Raw genomic sequence first — 17013 nt, 5'->3', positions numbered from 1 at the left:
AAACACTATCTGGAGTTCACGATAATTATCGTTATGATACAAATCGCGAAAAAACCAGAAGAATTCAGCCAGATGAGTCACGGGTAAATGAAAGAACACCTTTTTCTGGACAAAAAAAATTCGCACAAATGTTTATTACCCTATTCTAGACACTCTCTAGACATGGACCGGGCGTAAAAGTGCATATGAAAAGCTTTACGAAAATTTTAATTTTTTTGATGATTTATCCGAAATAGATACAAACGAATTGAAAAATCTTGCCAATAAACTAGTCAGTAAGTATCCTGACGATTTGAAAGATGTGCTAAGCAATGAATGTATACATTAACATTTTCAATGAAAGATTCCTTAGCAAATACGAAAGATGTACGCTCTGCACAAAAAATATGCAATGTAATGCATTCACATAGTCTTCGAGATGTTTATCCTAATGTGGACATTGCTCTCCGTATTTTTTTGAGTATTCCGGCTACAAATTGTTTTGGAGAAGGATCTTTTTCCACTCTAAAACACGCAAGCACGGGCCAAGATAGACTTAATGCTCTTGCATTACTGTCAATTGAAGCTCAACTAGTCCAAGAAATTAATTATGACGATATAATCGACGTTTTTGCGCGGAACAAAGCCAGGAAAAAGAATTTTTAAAATTATTATTATATTATATTGAAAAAAAATATTTATGATTTCTTTGTTTAAAGTTTATAACTTATTTATCTGTCATGTTTATTATTTATATTTAAAAAATATATTTCAATAAATAAAGTTATTTTAAAATAAAAATATTGGATCAAAATTAATGAAAATCAATTTGTCAAAAAGGGCGGCGCATCGAACGGGGCCTAGGGCGGCAGCAAGCCTAAATCCGTCACTGAATGACATCATAATGCAAAAAATGTATACAAAAAAAACGTTAGTTGAATTTTTTCCAAAATTTTATTAGTTTGGTATCACGTCACAATATATATTATACAATTTAATTCAAGCTGCTAGCGTTACTGGTTTGTGAGATATTTTGAGCTAACAAAAATTTTCACTTGGACTCTATATGGTAAAAAAAAACAAACCGCCCAAATTTTTCACTGTCTTATTTAATATCTGTATAAAGAAATTTGTTTGAAGTCGATATCTCTACTGGTTTTTGAGATATGGACGACGAAGAAAGCCTCCCGAACGTACGTACACACGCACGCACAAACATCTCCTTAAAATGTTTTATTTAGACCCTAGTGACCTTGAAACGTCGAGAGATGTCAACATTTTCAAAAAGGACCGATTGCAATAACTTCCTATGGAAAGTTTAAAATAACCAAAAAATGTTCGATTGAATATTTCTTGCATATATTAAATTTTGAGACTAAGTTTAATAAAAAATAAAAAAATATGTAGGATGCAGATTTCTCGTCCCATAGTAGAAATAATCGATTTAATTTCGATATAAGTCGATGTACATTGTTTTTTTTTTATATTTATTCGAATGAATGCACATCTTTTTGTTCAGTTTTCATTCTACATAAAAATGATAGTAAATATGTTGCCATACCCATTGTATCACTAAGTGAAAAACTTACATTGTTCACATGTCAATAAAACAATATAACATTCCCAAAAGCAAGTAATGCCTTCATGCTTTAAAGCTCGCAGCTGGCACATCTATAAGCTTTTACCTCTTAACAGAGACTGGTGACTCTAAAATGTGAACCAGCTTTTATATAACAGCCCTAACCATCACTCCACGGATGAAATTTTTTGTAAATTATAACAGACAGAATCTATGACTATATATAATACAAAATATTGTTCATTTTTTAAAATAAATGCAAATAACCAAAACTACTATTCTGGCGGATTGACATAACAAACTTTGTTAAATGATTAGGATTAAAATTGGGCTAAAAATTGCTTCTTGTTTTTGAAAACAAGTGTGCTGTTCGGGAGCCTTTAAAATATTTATCGTTATAAAGATTTTGACATTAATATCCTACACATATTTTCACTCAAAAAGGATGTTCGGTTCAATACCATTCAGCCGCAATCAATATTCCAGTCACTTCTTACCCTTTCCCTTGAATGTCTATCTAAAGAGATAAATATCATCCAACTTACACGCGTCTATTTGAGTTTTGAAAATTCACTGTGAATCGGAAAAAAAAGTTCAAAAAATACTTAGACCACCATGACGGGAAACATAGAGATCTGCGGGCTATGGTTGGATGGACGCATCTGTTTAGGCTTTTAAAAACTTTCTCTTCCCACTCATTTACCTAAAGTTCAGGCAAAACAACTTATTTTTTGTTGCCCTATATAGAATATGGAATAAATCTTCCTACAAATCAATAAGCAGCTGTTTTGGCAGAAATACACAAAAGCATTGAGAGACCTGGAGTTCATTTAACAATAGCAGAATCAGAATAAGCTCAGTCAACTCAAACGAAGACACGAACAAAAATAAAGTTTTCGTAGATCCTTCGCCCCGGAACCCGTATTTTATGTTAATCTGATGAACTAATTACATTGAGTTGCTGAACGTAGGAACGACTATACAGGGAAATGGTGCTATTTTTTGAAAATCCATTTAAGGTTCATAGTGGAAAAGTTTCCGATTAAAAGTTGTGTGCTTGGTTCCGCTACCTATGGGCTGCCACCCTTACAATTCATTCTCTTTTATGTCACCTGTTTGCCAAGAATAGTAGAGTCGGAGTTGAAGTGGCACTCAAGAACCACTATGCCTAACTGATTCCGGAATCCGGAAGAGCAATCTGTCACCGTTTAGTGCCATGGCTTAGAAGTTTTCCTGTTTTTCACCTTTTTTCCCTTTTGTGGGTATTTTAAATTCTCACTTTGAGTGTCGTTCTTGCATATACCCTAATTCATACCACTTATGTACATATGTCAAGTGGTATTCTTTGCCAGAATCAAAAGAAAAATTACCTATATAAACGAAAATGCAATCATTTAATGCGTAAATCTGTATAGTACCCTATATAATTTTTTATTTGCAGTTTTAATTGTTCTCTTACGCCTAACGCTTAATGTTTGTGTTCTTTTTTTAGGTAAAAGGCTTGGGCTACGTAATGAGGTATGCTCAAATAATATTACTACGAGATGCTATTACATTTCCAATCCACAAGAAAGGATCATTATTCGATGCAGAAGGTTTTTCTTTATAAAAGCATCTTGCAAGCTATTTATAACGATGATGCATAAGCGTCTTGTTAGTTGGTTAGAGACCATAAACTTGCTGAGGGAGTTCCATGCTGGATTTAGACCAGGATATTTAGCGATAATATTTTTATATTCTTGGCAGAGAATTTCTTGAAAATAGGTTTTTCATTGATTTTAAAGCAGCTTTTGATACAATGGATGGAGATGCACTATTATATAAGCTGTTTATTCTTGGGTTATCATTGATGTTTGGCCGTTTTCTTGAGCACCTATATAGAGAAACCAGGATTCCCAGTATTCAAAACGTACATTGTCATTCTCAACTTCTCAACTTCTCAACATTCTTAATGGCTACTGCTACTCAAACTTATAATACATTTTAAAAGCGTTAATTAAATATCGCAATCTTATTATAAATTAATTTTCATGACATATGTTTGTAACTTAATCTACTTGCTAAGCTTATATATTTTTTAAGTTTCCTTTTTAACTTGACTTTTTATCGGTAGAACAAGTTATAAGCTTATTGAATGAAATGAATGTTGTCAAACTTTACGAATTTTGAAAAACAGACGGCAACCGTTATGCTATAGTAATTTTTGTAAATATTTTTGTTGAATAATGTAAATCCAAACTTCATTACTAATATTATAAATGTGAAAGTAACTCCGTCTGTCTGTCTGTTACTCAATCACGCCTAAGCTACTGAACTAATTTGCAAGAAATTTGGTATAGAGATATTGTGATACCCTACTTTTTACCCCGGGAAAATATCCCATGGGAAAATTCAAGTGGGCCAATCGCTTTTACACCTAAGCTACTGAACAGATTTAAATGAAATTGGGTAAGGAGATTGTTTGAGACTTAAGAAAAGACATGAGTTAATTTTAACCTCGGGGGAATCTGATCGCTTTTACTCGTAAATTACCAAAGATTTGAATAATATTTGGATACAATTGGTATTACGGAAAAACAACGCATTCCTAACCCTTATGAAATAAGTTGTCGAACATACACGTACATTAACTCGGGTTTCGCGCCCACGCGCCTCAAGCCCTCAACGTTAGACTCAAACTGTGGCTCCCAACAATTTCCACAAATAATAATTGTAAGCCTAAACTTTGCTATGCTCAACTTTTCATCGCCAAACACGAGCCATGTAGGTACAACAAATAATTCACTGGAACTGTCTTCTACTTCCCATAATTCTGTTTCGGCTGTGGCGCTGGGCAAGTGCACGGGCGGGGGTCGCAGACGACGCAGGTGGCGGTGGCATTAGTGCGGCTCGGAGGAAAACAACTGGGTCTACCTAAACGGGCACATGCCGTTGTCCGGCAAATGCAAATTACAGAGAAATCCAAATATTTTATTTGTTGTGTAAATTTACTGGTTTCTTTAATACTTAATGATTTACTCGTATTCTTTGATCATTTAATTTACCAGAAGTAGGTAAGTAGTTTTAAGTTAATTTCTTTAGATCACCTGCGTACATATTTATTTTAATATTAATACTTGTTTACTTTGGTAGTTTTAAAATAATAAACGGTATACAATAACTTCTTTTAGTCTGTAAGTAAAACTAAAATGCAAATAGTTACGACAGTCGTTATAATACTTATACTTAATTTAAATAATCCCCGTTCCGTTTACGTTTCTAATTAATCTTGGTTTCGTTTACACTAATAAACCTGGAAAACGTAAAAATAATCTAGGGCGTGGTTCTAGCAGAGCTCTAACTGCAAAAATAGCTTGAAGCCAAGAGTCCGAAGAACAGACCCAAACCCATTTCGCTTTACATGCTGAGAGCCATAGGGTTCATAAAGGTACTGAGGCTGAAGAGTAGGGACAATGACGAAATCTTTTAGCTGCCGAGCGTCATAGGGCTCAAAGAGCTTCTCAGCCTGTAGATCATCATGCCACTGGTACTACGCGATTTTAGCTTTAGCAAATTGTTAAGAATTAGTTAGATGTTTAAAACGTAAATTATCTTTTAAATTTAGCTATTTGTTAAAAATGGCTTTAACGTTTTACTAAATTGTTTTAAATTTTGAGCCAATACCTCATTTATTCACGAGAAATTGAGAATTGAATATTAATTTTTCACAATTTTGCGTTCTATTTTTTGTAGATTTTATTTTTATGAAAGAGGTGACTGTTGAATTTTTATTAAAAAATTACTGAATCTTGAAAACAATTACAATTATTACAGTTAGGCTATGCACGTCGGGTTTTTTGCAGTTTGGTTACTGTTTTCGGTGTCGTGTTGCGTTATTAGTTCTAAATTTATAATCAAAATTTTATTTTACAACAAGCACAGAACCGTAAGCAAATCGTTGTCTTTTTGTTTTTCTTTTTCTTGTCTAATAAATAAAAAAAGCGTCAAAACCCCGAAGGGGGTTATTTGCACTCCCGGACTTTGAGAGTTTTATTCCCGTTCCCATTTTAACCACAAAGATATTGGAAAAGGTCTTTTTTATCTGACATGTAAAAACATTTAACATTTAAAAAAAATCCTTGATGCGGAAAGAGAGGTATCTGGCGTATTCCTGCAGGCTGTTTGTCCTACAAAAATGTCTTTATTTGCTCCGTAAAGTTTTTTGTATGTCGATTCCGACACAGTAATCTTAGAAAACAAATTTTATGACAAGAACTACTTATAGAAGGGGCTTAAAGTAAAAAAAGTTCATTTTTCCTAGACTGTTGGTATTCTCAAAAACAAACCAATAGAATTTGTTTTTAATTTTTGCTAAAATTGTTTTACTCAACATAGTTTAAGTTTTTTCAAGAACTAGTGAGCCGATTTTAATATTTTTTTTGCTCAAGCTCTTATAATGTCTCCATAATATTTGATGAAATGCAAGTTCGTGCATTTTATTTAATTAAAGCTGCGTTTCACTATCGAAAATGATCCATACGGATTGTTTTTCAACACTTCATACAATTACAATTTTCTTTCTTTGTGTTAGGTTGTTTTTGGTGTTTATTTGCGATTTTCTTGCACTTTTTGAAAAAGAAATTAAAAATGTCACTTAAATTTTTGGTGACAAATCGAAAAAAATCTGTATTAAATTGTCCGTCACGCACTGACTTTTTGTTGCCAAAAATGTGGGAAAAACTTAAAAAGTGGCACCATTTCCATATTCTTTATCATTATTCTTTGACAGTGTGAAAAACCTGTGAAAAATCATTATTCAAGTGTTGGAGTTTGCTGTTATGTGTACTGCCAAAATAGTGTTGCCTTTTGAATTTTGTTTGTATATATAAACTGTGATTTCCAAAGTAAAACAATATTTTGAACAAAATGACCTTGTGTAACATATCTGAAACAATCTAGAACCATTGTTTAAGACCAATGTTTTGAATATAACCACAAAGCTTCTAAAATAGATACATTTCGTTTCTCTAAAAGCTGCAAAAGAACTTTAAAGTCTCTGTATATATGTATATGTATATGTATATTGTATATTAAACACGAACCAAATACGTCCGACACAATGGTGTTTATACCGTCTTTGGATTTGCACATTACATATATAGTTTTCTATTATCATTGAAAAAAATTGTTTCTTTCTATTTGGTCTATCATACGTTCTTTTGTTTATCTAAGTTTGTATGCGTAAGGATTTCTCCTATCCTCCTTGAAAGAAATATAGCAAGGGAAATAAGAAATGATTGAGAAAAATGAATTTAGAGCGACAATCCAAAACGAACCCAGGCAATTTTCCATTTCATCCACTAACATCCTTTTTTAGTGAAATAGCTCTGGCAATCAATCTTAAATAACAAATATAGAAATAGTTTTTTGGTTTGCCTTTCTTTGAATATATATTTTTTTTTATAAATGATTTGTATATTATATAATATTGTGGCCTTATAATTCATAAAAGTTTACTCATTTAACAAAACTACGAAATTCATTTATATTTTATATAAAAAAAATCATAGGGTAGTTTCAATTCAAATTTCTTTATTTTATTTTACGTCATCAATAAATTTAATTTTGTGTTGAAGGTGCCTTTAACAACGTGGACACATCTGCAATCACATCTGCACTGACATCTCTAAATGTAGACAGTTCGCTTCGGGAGTTAATTCATTTAATGCTTACTAGCAGAATAATTAACTCAAAACTGGGCAACTCTTTTAGCAGACGATTCGTTAGTAGAGGGACACCGCAAAGTGGTGTTCTATTCCCTCTCCTCTGGAACCTAGTGGCGAATGAAATCCTAACTAGTCTGGATGCGGAGGGTTTCAGAGTGATAGCCTATGCGGTAGAGGTTATTATAGCAGTTTCAGGAAAGCATCTTAATATTTTTCAAGTGTCACACATTTAATACTTGAAACTGTACTTCACTAACCTCTACCTTCAGTTCATCGCACAAAAACTATCCCTAACTGGAAGCCAATTTTTTGGTAGCTGGCTAATCAGTTTTAAAAAATTTGACATATTTTAAAGTCCTTTATGTCTTCTAAACCTGTCCAATGTTTTTTCATTCAACTGAAAGCTATAAACTTCTTAACTCCAAAGGTTTTGTGTAAAAGTGTTTATTGCCATCTTGGAAAAGGAATAAGGACGTAAATAATAACGTTGTTGGTATAGTCAAGTTAAGTTGCAAGTTTGAACTTAATAACACCTGAAGAATTAACTAGCTGCCTTGGTTTTATTTTCTGGTCAAAGATTGGAGTCGATTGTAAATGAAGTCCCTTTTGTTTTCTGAACCTGTCCATTTTTTACTGCGTTTATTGCGACCATAAACAAAATTTCTCGATAACAAAATACAAAAAATAAGGAACGATTCCCCAAGTTTAAGGTATGGTCCTTACAGTGCTATTTTTCTTTTTCTTAGAAGACCGTTTGTTTGGGTTATCTGCATTTAAAAAAAAAGGAATTTTAAACGTTTAAAATCTAATTAAAAAATATAATATTTAGTATAAAATTTCAGTAAAATAACGGACATCAGCTCTTTAAAAACTGTGCAAAACATGGAGTTTAAAATTTGTATTATCATTGATTTTTTCGAGGTCTGCAGATGAATGAAATTATTGCTTAGTGTGAGTTTCTTGTTACCTTAGCTGTTAACTCAGAAAATACTAGTTGTCTTTCTAGTATTGCTGTTTGCAGAAATGTATTAACAAAACTCTGAGATATGCTCGAGGAAGCATATCCATAGAAACCTGAGTTTGTTTCTAATAGAAACATTTTAGGTACTAAGAAAAATACTTATTTCACACTACAAATTTCAACGGACATATGGTAGTAATTTTATTATATAAGAAAAATTAATAGCTGAACTCCAAACCAAATTTAAAATCTTTGTTCATTACTGCTGTTTAATAAAATTCATATGGCTGAAAATCGTTACTAATAAGTTTTTCTAAGCGCTATACATAAGTATTGTGTTATTCAAATATTACACTATAATACATTTAAAATTGAAACAGATCTGAATAATAGTAAAATCGTTCAAAATTTTAAACTCCAAATAAGTAACATTAAATAAGCACCTCCTAACGACTAAGAAAAAGTGAATCCATAAGACAAATATCTCGACACTATGATAATAAGGAAAAAGAAGGTTCTCAGCTAAAGAAGGAATTAACGCTATACAAAAAGAAAGAAGGTTGTGCTCCGGGTGGTTTAAGTCACTGACCAGTAACACTAGAAAGGCACCAAGAACCACTCAGAAGTCTGTGGTTAAATTGCTGCTATGAATATTCTAATGGAAATGAAAGCATTGAGCATGACGGTGTCGACTGATAGAAATGTAACTTCGAAACAAATTGACCACTCTACGATCAGTCGGCAGACAAAGGAATGGCTTGGGACCAACATCTTATGACTATGGCAAGATTCGTCTTTAAATCTTCCTGTGTTGATCGAACCGTGTTTTGAATATTTATGACTACTTTACCTGTTGTTAGTCAATTCGTTCAAGGTGCTGTTTTCTCTACTCTGTATATTTATGTGCTGAGTAGTGTGAAATGTAATGTGATGTAATGATTTGAAAAGACATTTGACCCTCAATAGTTAATTTATTTGGCTTACTTTGAGCAGAGACGAATTGCTATTATCAAGGCTACATACCATTAATGCAGATTTGACTTTTTTCATAAAAGAAAGTTGTCAGATTAATTTGAAATTCAAAGTATTTTTATTAAATTTTATCCAGTTGATAATAAGTGTTGTGCTGCAAGTAACTTAGTCGATTGGAAATGGACTGCAATCTCAACTCAAACATCTGGACTAAGCGGGACGATTTATGCTTACTCTGTCATAGGATCGTGAATCTCCATCAAGATCAACTCAACAAAAACTAAAGGGATCACGAGAACTGATCAGAAAACCAAAGAATCTATTAAACAAAGACGAAAGTTGCAGTGGAAAAAGCGATGACGCACGGGTGCAATGCGGCCTAAGCGAATAGCGATACTGTGGAAACCGCTCACACATTAGGGCAAGTAATTGAGAAGGTCTATATGAAATCTATATATCGCGTAATATCGCCCAGGAGGACCTGGGCCTCAACCAACATGCGTCTCCAGCCAGCTCGGTCCCTAGAAAGCTGTCTCCTATTTCGCACGCCAAGTTGGTTGAGGTCCTCTCGTACCTGGTTGCGCCACCTGAGTTGCAGTCTTCCTCTACTCCGCCGTCCCTTGGGATTGGATTTGAAGACCTTCCGATCTAGAGCGTTGTTGTCCATTCGCTCTACATGACCAAGCCATCTAAGCCGTTGGACTTTAATTCTGCTAACTAGGCCAGTGTCGTGGTACAACCCGTACAGTTTGTCGTTATATCTTCTCCTCTAGTCTCCATCTAGGCGTACGGTACCGAAAATCACCCGAAGAATTTTTCTTTCAAAGCATCCTAAGACGCTCTCATCTTTCTTTGACATGGTCCAGGCCTCAGCGCCATAAATGAGAACCGGGATAATGAGTGACTTATTGATGGTGATTTTAGATGCTCGAGAGAGGACTTTACTTCTCAATTGCCTTCTAAGTCCAAAGAAGCAGCGATTTGCAAGAGTTATTCTTCGCTTGATTTCAGCGCTGGTGTCGTTGTCTGTGTTAATAACGGTGCCTAGTTAGACAAAGTCCTTAACTACCTCAAAGTTATAGCTGTCCATGGTGACGTTTTGTCCAAGACGTCATTGTTCAGTGTCCTTTTATGATGACGGCACATACTTGGTCTTGTCCTCATTCACCACTAAACCCGGGTAGGCGGAATTATTGATCTGCTTCGCCAATGTTGAGTGGCTCGCCGTTATATAATTTGGAAAAGTCTTTCCATATTCTTAACATAGACTGCGGTTCAACTACAATGTTCCCCTGATCGTCCCTTATAAAATTGTCCCTATCGCCTAAAGGAGAGGAAATAGGTAAACCCTCCCACCATACAAAAATATTCTTGTATTGGTGCCGTCTACCGAAAACCGTCTTTTTTTCTTGACGGCTCGTACTCGTGCCGATCAAGCAAACGAAATTGCAAAAGAAAGTGTATTTATCTCACACAATGTGTAGGTAGGTTTTGGAAATGTAACTGTAAATGTCTAATCTCCATACCTAAGTTGTGAAAATGTGAGATTTGAGATGATTTGGCGCCAAAAGTATTAACCTTAGCTTAATTTGTTAAGTGCTATGATTGCCACAGAATTTAATTTATTGACAAATTCGACCTCCATGCATGTTTTCATAATTCACTGTTGCCCCCGTGTCGTCATTACAACCTATATTGGGCTTCCTCATTTTGATTATGTATTTGAAAATTTACACATACACATCCGTTCTGATGCCAGCGTACCTGCATACGTTGTTGTCAATTTATTTTCTATTTCATTGGTCAATAGGTATGAAGGTATTAAAATAATACGTTTTAGTCTCACTGCCTCAATCGAAGCAACTGCTAATTATTCCTGTAATACGAGTACGTTACATAGGAGGTCGCCACAAGCCTTTCGCCTTTTTTTAATATTTAACGAATTTTCTGGTTTTTCGTTTACAAACATTTTAGGAAATTGAATGGCAATAACAAAAATACTAAACTGACCCATATTTGCAGGCAACACTACCGCATCGAAAAACCACGATACATCCCTCATATTAAAAGACCTACCTTACACCAAATATTCTGTTTGTGGTGCTGATGATTTATGAAAATGAAATTAGAAATTGACAGTTGACAAGTTTCCTGGCCAAAGTCAATTGGAATTTCATTTTATAACTTATGTACATAAATAAAAAATTGCTCAATAGAAAGGGTTTTATTCCAACAAAATTACTTTGGGAATGATGCGAGGGTTTATAGATATTTTGGATTTGTTTTAGCCTTGTCATTGCTAAAAAAGTGTATTGGATATATTTGATTGGTATGAATAAACCCGATCATCGTTTAATGCAAAAAAATACGTCAAAGCCAATGAATTTCAATAACTCAACCGAAAAATTATAGGATATCCTGTTCTCAATACCATTAAACTTTGACTAGTTCAACTATGAAAATAAACTAGCTCTGAAAAAGGTGTTTTAAATTTGTTTCTTCAGAGAATTGAGATGGTGAAAAATGCTTAGCTCAAAAATATAAAAATTTACACTTCTATGATAAAGTTATTATTTGTTAAATGTATAAATCTTAATAGGTACGTTTACATATATCAATTACATGTCACGGCGTTTGTCCGCGATGGATTGCTAAACTACTTTACCGATTTTGTACACAGTGTGCAGTTAAATCCAACTTAAAAGATAAGATAGCTTACATCTCAATGTATGATCGAAGTATTATTTTATTGGAGATTATTTGTCTATTATTTTACAGTGACAGTTCACGAAGGTCGCAAAGGTTTTTTACAAATCACATCTACAAACTAATCCATGTTTACGGTAAGCATTAAAGAAACAAGGTCCTTGGAAGCGTGATGCTAAAATCGAGCTAACAAAAAAAAAAGAGTTGTGTGTTACTTATGGTGATACCACGGTTGCCAGTTTGGTCGTTAACGATCAAATTTGGTCATATGTTTCTTACTGGCTCGCATAGTCATTTCTATTCCATTTGGTCCTTGTTTTAAGAAATTGAAAAAAAAAATTAATTCTATTCTTAAAAATAAAATACAAGCCTAAAGTACTTTTCATTTGTAAACGGTACATAAAGTATTTAATTGAACGCTTCCCATAACAAATGCACACGTTGAATGCATTCATTTTGATACCATTAATAATATAATGCTGGCCAAAGAGCTTCAAGATGAGAAAAATAACCATTAACATTTTTTTTTTCTCCTGGCATAATGTTATCATATTGTGAGGCTGGGATGCGACCCACACTGATAACTGCCCATTCCGTCTGTCGATTTGCCTTGCTTAAATGGTTTGCAGGCTTTCGTGTTTTCTTAAAAAGTTGTCATTTAAATTTTTTAGTCGAAAACCAATTTTAGTATGGTAGGGTGACAAATAAGGCCTAGCTAACAGATTTTTCTAATTTTCTGCCACATTTTTAAAAATATCGGAGTGATCTAAAAAGATTATGAATCTGTATCATTTTATCTACAAGAAAACATTTTTTTTTTTATTTTCTAATTATGTAAAGCCTATGTTTCCGACATTTAAAAAAACCTTAGGCCGGGCCTTATTAAGAACAAGGGTTCTTAATAAGGCCCATTAATTTTTCATAAAATGTTTGCAAAATTCCATCTGAAATAAATCGTGTTTAACTTAAAACACAAAAAAAGACAATATTTTTTCATAAACAATTTAAAAAAAATTAATTTCATTAAAAAATACATAAAAACAGCCTCTTCGACATAGTCTCGTTTCAAGCGGAAAAACATAAAAATATCCTTCTTGTTAAAAAAAAAATTAAGTGTCCTTCTTGGTTAAAATATCACATAATAACTTACAAAAATTAATTAAAGAAAAAAACAGCTACTTAGTTAAGCGTTAATTCAAGTTTAAGTCTTTAAAAGGTGCTCATTCGCATCCACCAGGGCATTCGAATCCTTCATCTGCTGATATCTACCCAACACAGAGTTCAAGGAACTAGGCTTCACAATTCTGGCATTTCCTCATATCCTCCATGCGGTCCTTTGCAGCCATGACAATACCAAGCACTATTTTGCTTTCGCGCGGACTTTGATGTTGAAGGCTGCGGTAATTTATTCTTGTCAATAAACAAACTTTTTGTCACTTGCTGACCCTTAAAATTCAGAGCTTTTTTAACTTCCCATAGGAAGTTATTGTAATGGGTCCGATTTGTCAAATTGAAAATTTTGACATTTCTCGACGTTTCAAGGTCCCTAGAGTCGAAATAAAAGATTTTTAGAAAGATGTCTGTGCGTGCGTGTGTACGTACGTTTGTACGTCCGTACGTCCGTACGTCCGTACGTTCGCGACGTTTTTTTCGTTGTCCATAGCTCAAGAACCAGAAGAGATATCGACTTCAAATAAATTTTGTACAGATAATAAGGCAGAAAGATGCAGAAAGGGCTCTCAAGAAAATTGCGTGGGTGGTTTTTTTACTATAGCAGTTTGAAAAAATGGTGAAAATTTGGGTTAACCCTAAATATCTTACGAACCAAAAACGCTAGAGACTTGAATTAAATTTTATATAATAGATTGTAACGTGATACCAAATAGGTATATTTTTTGAATAAAATCAATATAACGGTTTTTTTTTTAAATCAATAAAACTGAAAAAAAAATTTGTCGTCTCCAAAATTTTACGACTGAAATATGATTTTATCTCTAAAACAATTTTGTGCAACGAAGAATAATGTTTTTGACATCTGATAAAATTTTGAGAAAAATCTAATTGACAGTTTTTTTATAAAAAATAAAAATCTAAAAAAAAACATTACTCAAAGTTCGTAAAAATTGAATATCGATTCAAATATCTTTTCAAAAACTTGAAATTAAGGCTTCAATTTTATTTTATCTTATAAGAAATATTGTTTTCAACATTTTAAAAAATTTTGAGAAAAATTTAATTGACAGTTTTTTTTACAAAAAATAAAAACCTAAAAAAAAAATTTATAAAAGTTGGTAAAAATTGATTTTCGACTCGAATATCTTTTCAAAACTTCGAAATATTGGCTTTAATTTACTTTTATCTTTCAAAAAATTTTGTTGTCAACATACAGTTAAAGTTTGAAAAAAATCGAATTGACAGTTTTTTTACAAAAAATAAAAACCTAAACAAAAAATTTATAAAAGTTTGTAAAAATTGATTTTCGACTCAAATATCTTTTCAAAACTTTGAGATATTGGCTTTTATTTACTTTTATCTTTCAAAAAATCTTGTTGTCAATATTCAGTTAAAGTTTGAAAAAAATCGAATTGACATTTTTTTTACATAAAATAAAAACCTAAAAAAAAAATTTATAAAAGTTGGTAAAAATTGATTTTCGACTCAAATATCTTTTCAAAACTTTGAGATATTGGCTTTTATTTACTTTTATCTTTTAAAAAATCTTGTTGTCAACATTCAGTTAAAGTTTGAAAAAAATCGAATTGACAGTTTTTTTACAAAAAATAAAAACCTAAAAAAAAAATTATAAAAGTTGTTAAAAATTGATTTTCGACTCAAATATCTTTTCAAAACTTTGAGATATTGGCTTTAATTATCTTTTATCTTTCAAAAAATCTTGTTGTCAACATACAATTAAAGTTTGAAAAAAATCGAATTGATAGTTTTTTTACAAAAAATAAAAACCTAAAAAAATAATTTATAAAAGTTGGTAAAAATTGATTTTCGACTCAAATATCTCTTCAAAACTTTGAGATATTGGCTTTAATTTACTTTTATCTTTCAAAAAATCTTGCTGTCAACATTCAATTAAAGTTTGAAAAAAATCGAATTGACAGTTTTTTTACAAAAAATAAAAACCTAAAAAAAATGTATAAAAGTTGGTAAAAATTGATTTTCGACTCAAATATTTCTTTAAAAATTTTAAGCATTGGCTTTAAAGTAATTTTATCTCATAAGAAATATTGTTGGTAAAATTTTTAAAAAATCGAATTGACAGTTTTTTTTACAAAAAATAAAACTCTTAAATAAAAACAATACTAAAACTTGGTAAAAATTTACTTTCGGCTCAAATAGCTTTTCAAAACTTAAAAATATTGGCTTGAAACTTATTTTATTTCACAGAAAATATTGTTTTCGATATTCAGTAATTTTTATATAAAAATCCAACAGTCCGTTTTTTCATATAAAAAATAAAATCTACAAAAAGAGTACGCAAATTTGGTAAAAATTGATACGAGTACATAAAGACAAACTTTTAAGCAAGACAAATCGACAGACGGGATGGGAAGTTATCAGTGTGGGTCGCATCCCAGCCTCTTTTTTCGTAGGGTTTTATTAGCTTTTATTTTAGAAGTTGGTAATAGTTTTTGAAATGGAGATTTTTGTGCTTGGCTACTTTCCTCACTTTTAATTCTCTCCATAGCTTGTAGCATTGCAGCAAGGCCAAATTCTGGTTCTGGATCTGTTACAATAACGGCATTCGCATTTTCAACTAAAGTTGAAAGGGGCATGTCGTCTGATTCACCATCCGAGGCTGGTGTGACCGTAGAGCCGTTTATATTTTCGTTGTCTTCTCAATCTGGACATGGTTTTTCCGAAAGGGCTGATGGAGCAAACGCTAGTTCCGACATTACTTCTGGGTGGAAGGAATACAAACCGGTTGCACGAAATCCTGAAGTGATATTATCTTTCGTCATGCATTTGGACCAAACGTTCGACAAAATGACATTAAAACTTGTTTTGTTCAATTTCCTTTCAGGATACTTTGCAGTGAACCTTAAAAATTCCTGGTCCCAATGGTGCTCAAAAGATCGATATACGGCTTTGTCCAGAGGCTGGAGTTCGTGTGTCGTATTTGATGGAAGCCAATTCAGTGTTATTTGGTGGCGTTTTGAATCTTCTACGATGGAATAGTCTAAGTGACAGGCTGCACCATCAAAAAATAAGCAGACATGGTAATGGAGTCTTAAACTTACCCAAATGGGATATGTACTCTACAAAAGTAGCGTGGTTTATGTATCCTTTAGGAGTCATTTTCACTAAGGAACCAGTTGGAAGATTGTCCATGAATTCAGGCTTTTGTCTCTTTTATTTGAAAAGAATAACTGGTGGAATGGCCGTCCCTATAGCGCTAACACATCCTACAATCGTCACACTTTCGGCATGTTTATTGGAAATTTGATGAACCCGCTTCGATCCTTTTTGAGCCAAGACATTCTGCTGGTTATGGAGGGAAAACCTTTCTCGTCCATATTATATATGCATTCTGGTCTGTTTCGGATATTTTACCTTTCCATAAGGGTCCTTACCTTTTCAAAATGTCGTTTCATAAATAGTCGCAACCACTTTCTTCCAGTGCCATTTTCTGAATTACTAAGGCTGTTAGGGATGTTGTTCGAACTACAAAAAACTGCAGCTTGGTATCGGAGCATCTTTGGAGTAATTGGCATTCCAACCTGAGACAGCCTAACTATTCTTTGGCATAAATCTGTCTCTTGTTCTGCAGCAAACGTAGATAAACGCCCTAGTTTCTTTTTACTTGAACGGCTCTTTTTCTGTAAAATAAATAAGTTTGAAGCCAATATCTAAAATTTTTGAAAAGATATTTGAATCGAAAATCAATTTTTACCAACTTTTGTTAATTTTTTTTAGGTTTTAAATTTTTTGTACAAAAACTATCAATTCGATTTTTTTCAAAATTTTACTGAATGTTAACAACAATATTTTTTGAGAGATAAAAGTAGATAAAAGACAATATCTACAATTTTTAAAAAGATATTTGAGTCGAAAATCAATTATTACCAACATTTATACATTTTTTTAGGTTTTTATTT

This window comes from Eupeodes corollae, chromosome 1, assembly GCF_945859685.1.
Source record: "Eupeodes corollae chromosome 1, idEupCoro1.1, whole genome shotgun sequence".
Lineage (NCBI taxonomy): Eukaryota > Metazoa > Arthropoda > Insecta > Diptera > Syrphidae > Eupeodes > Eupeodes corollae.
Note: the sequence above shows the minus strand (reverse complement) of the source record.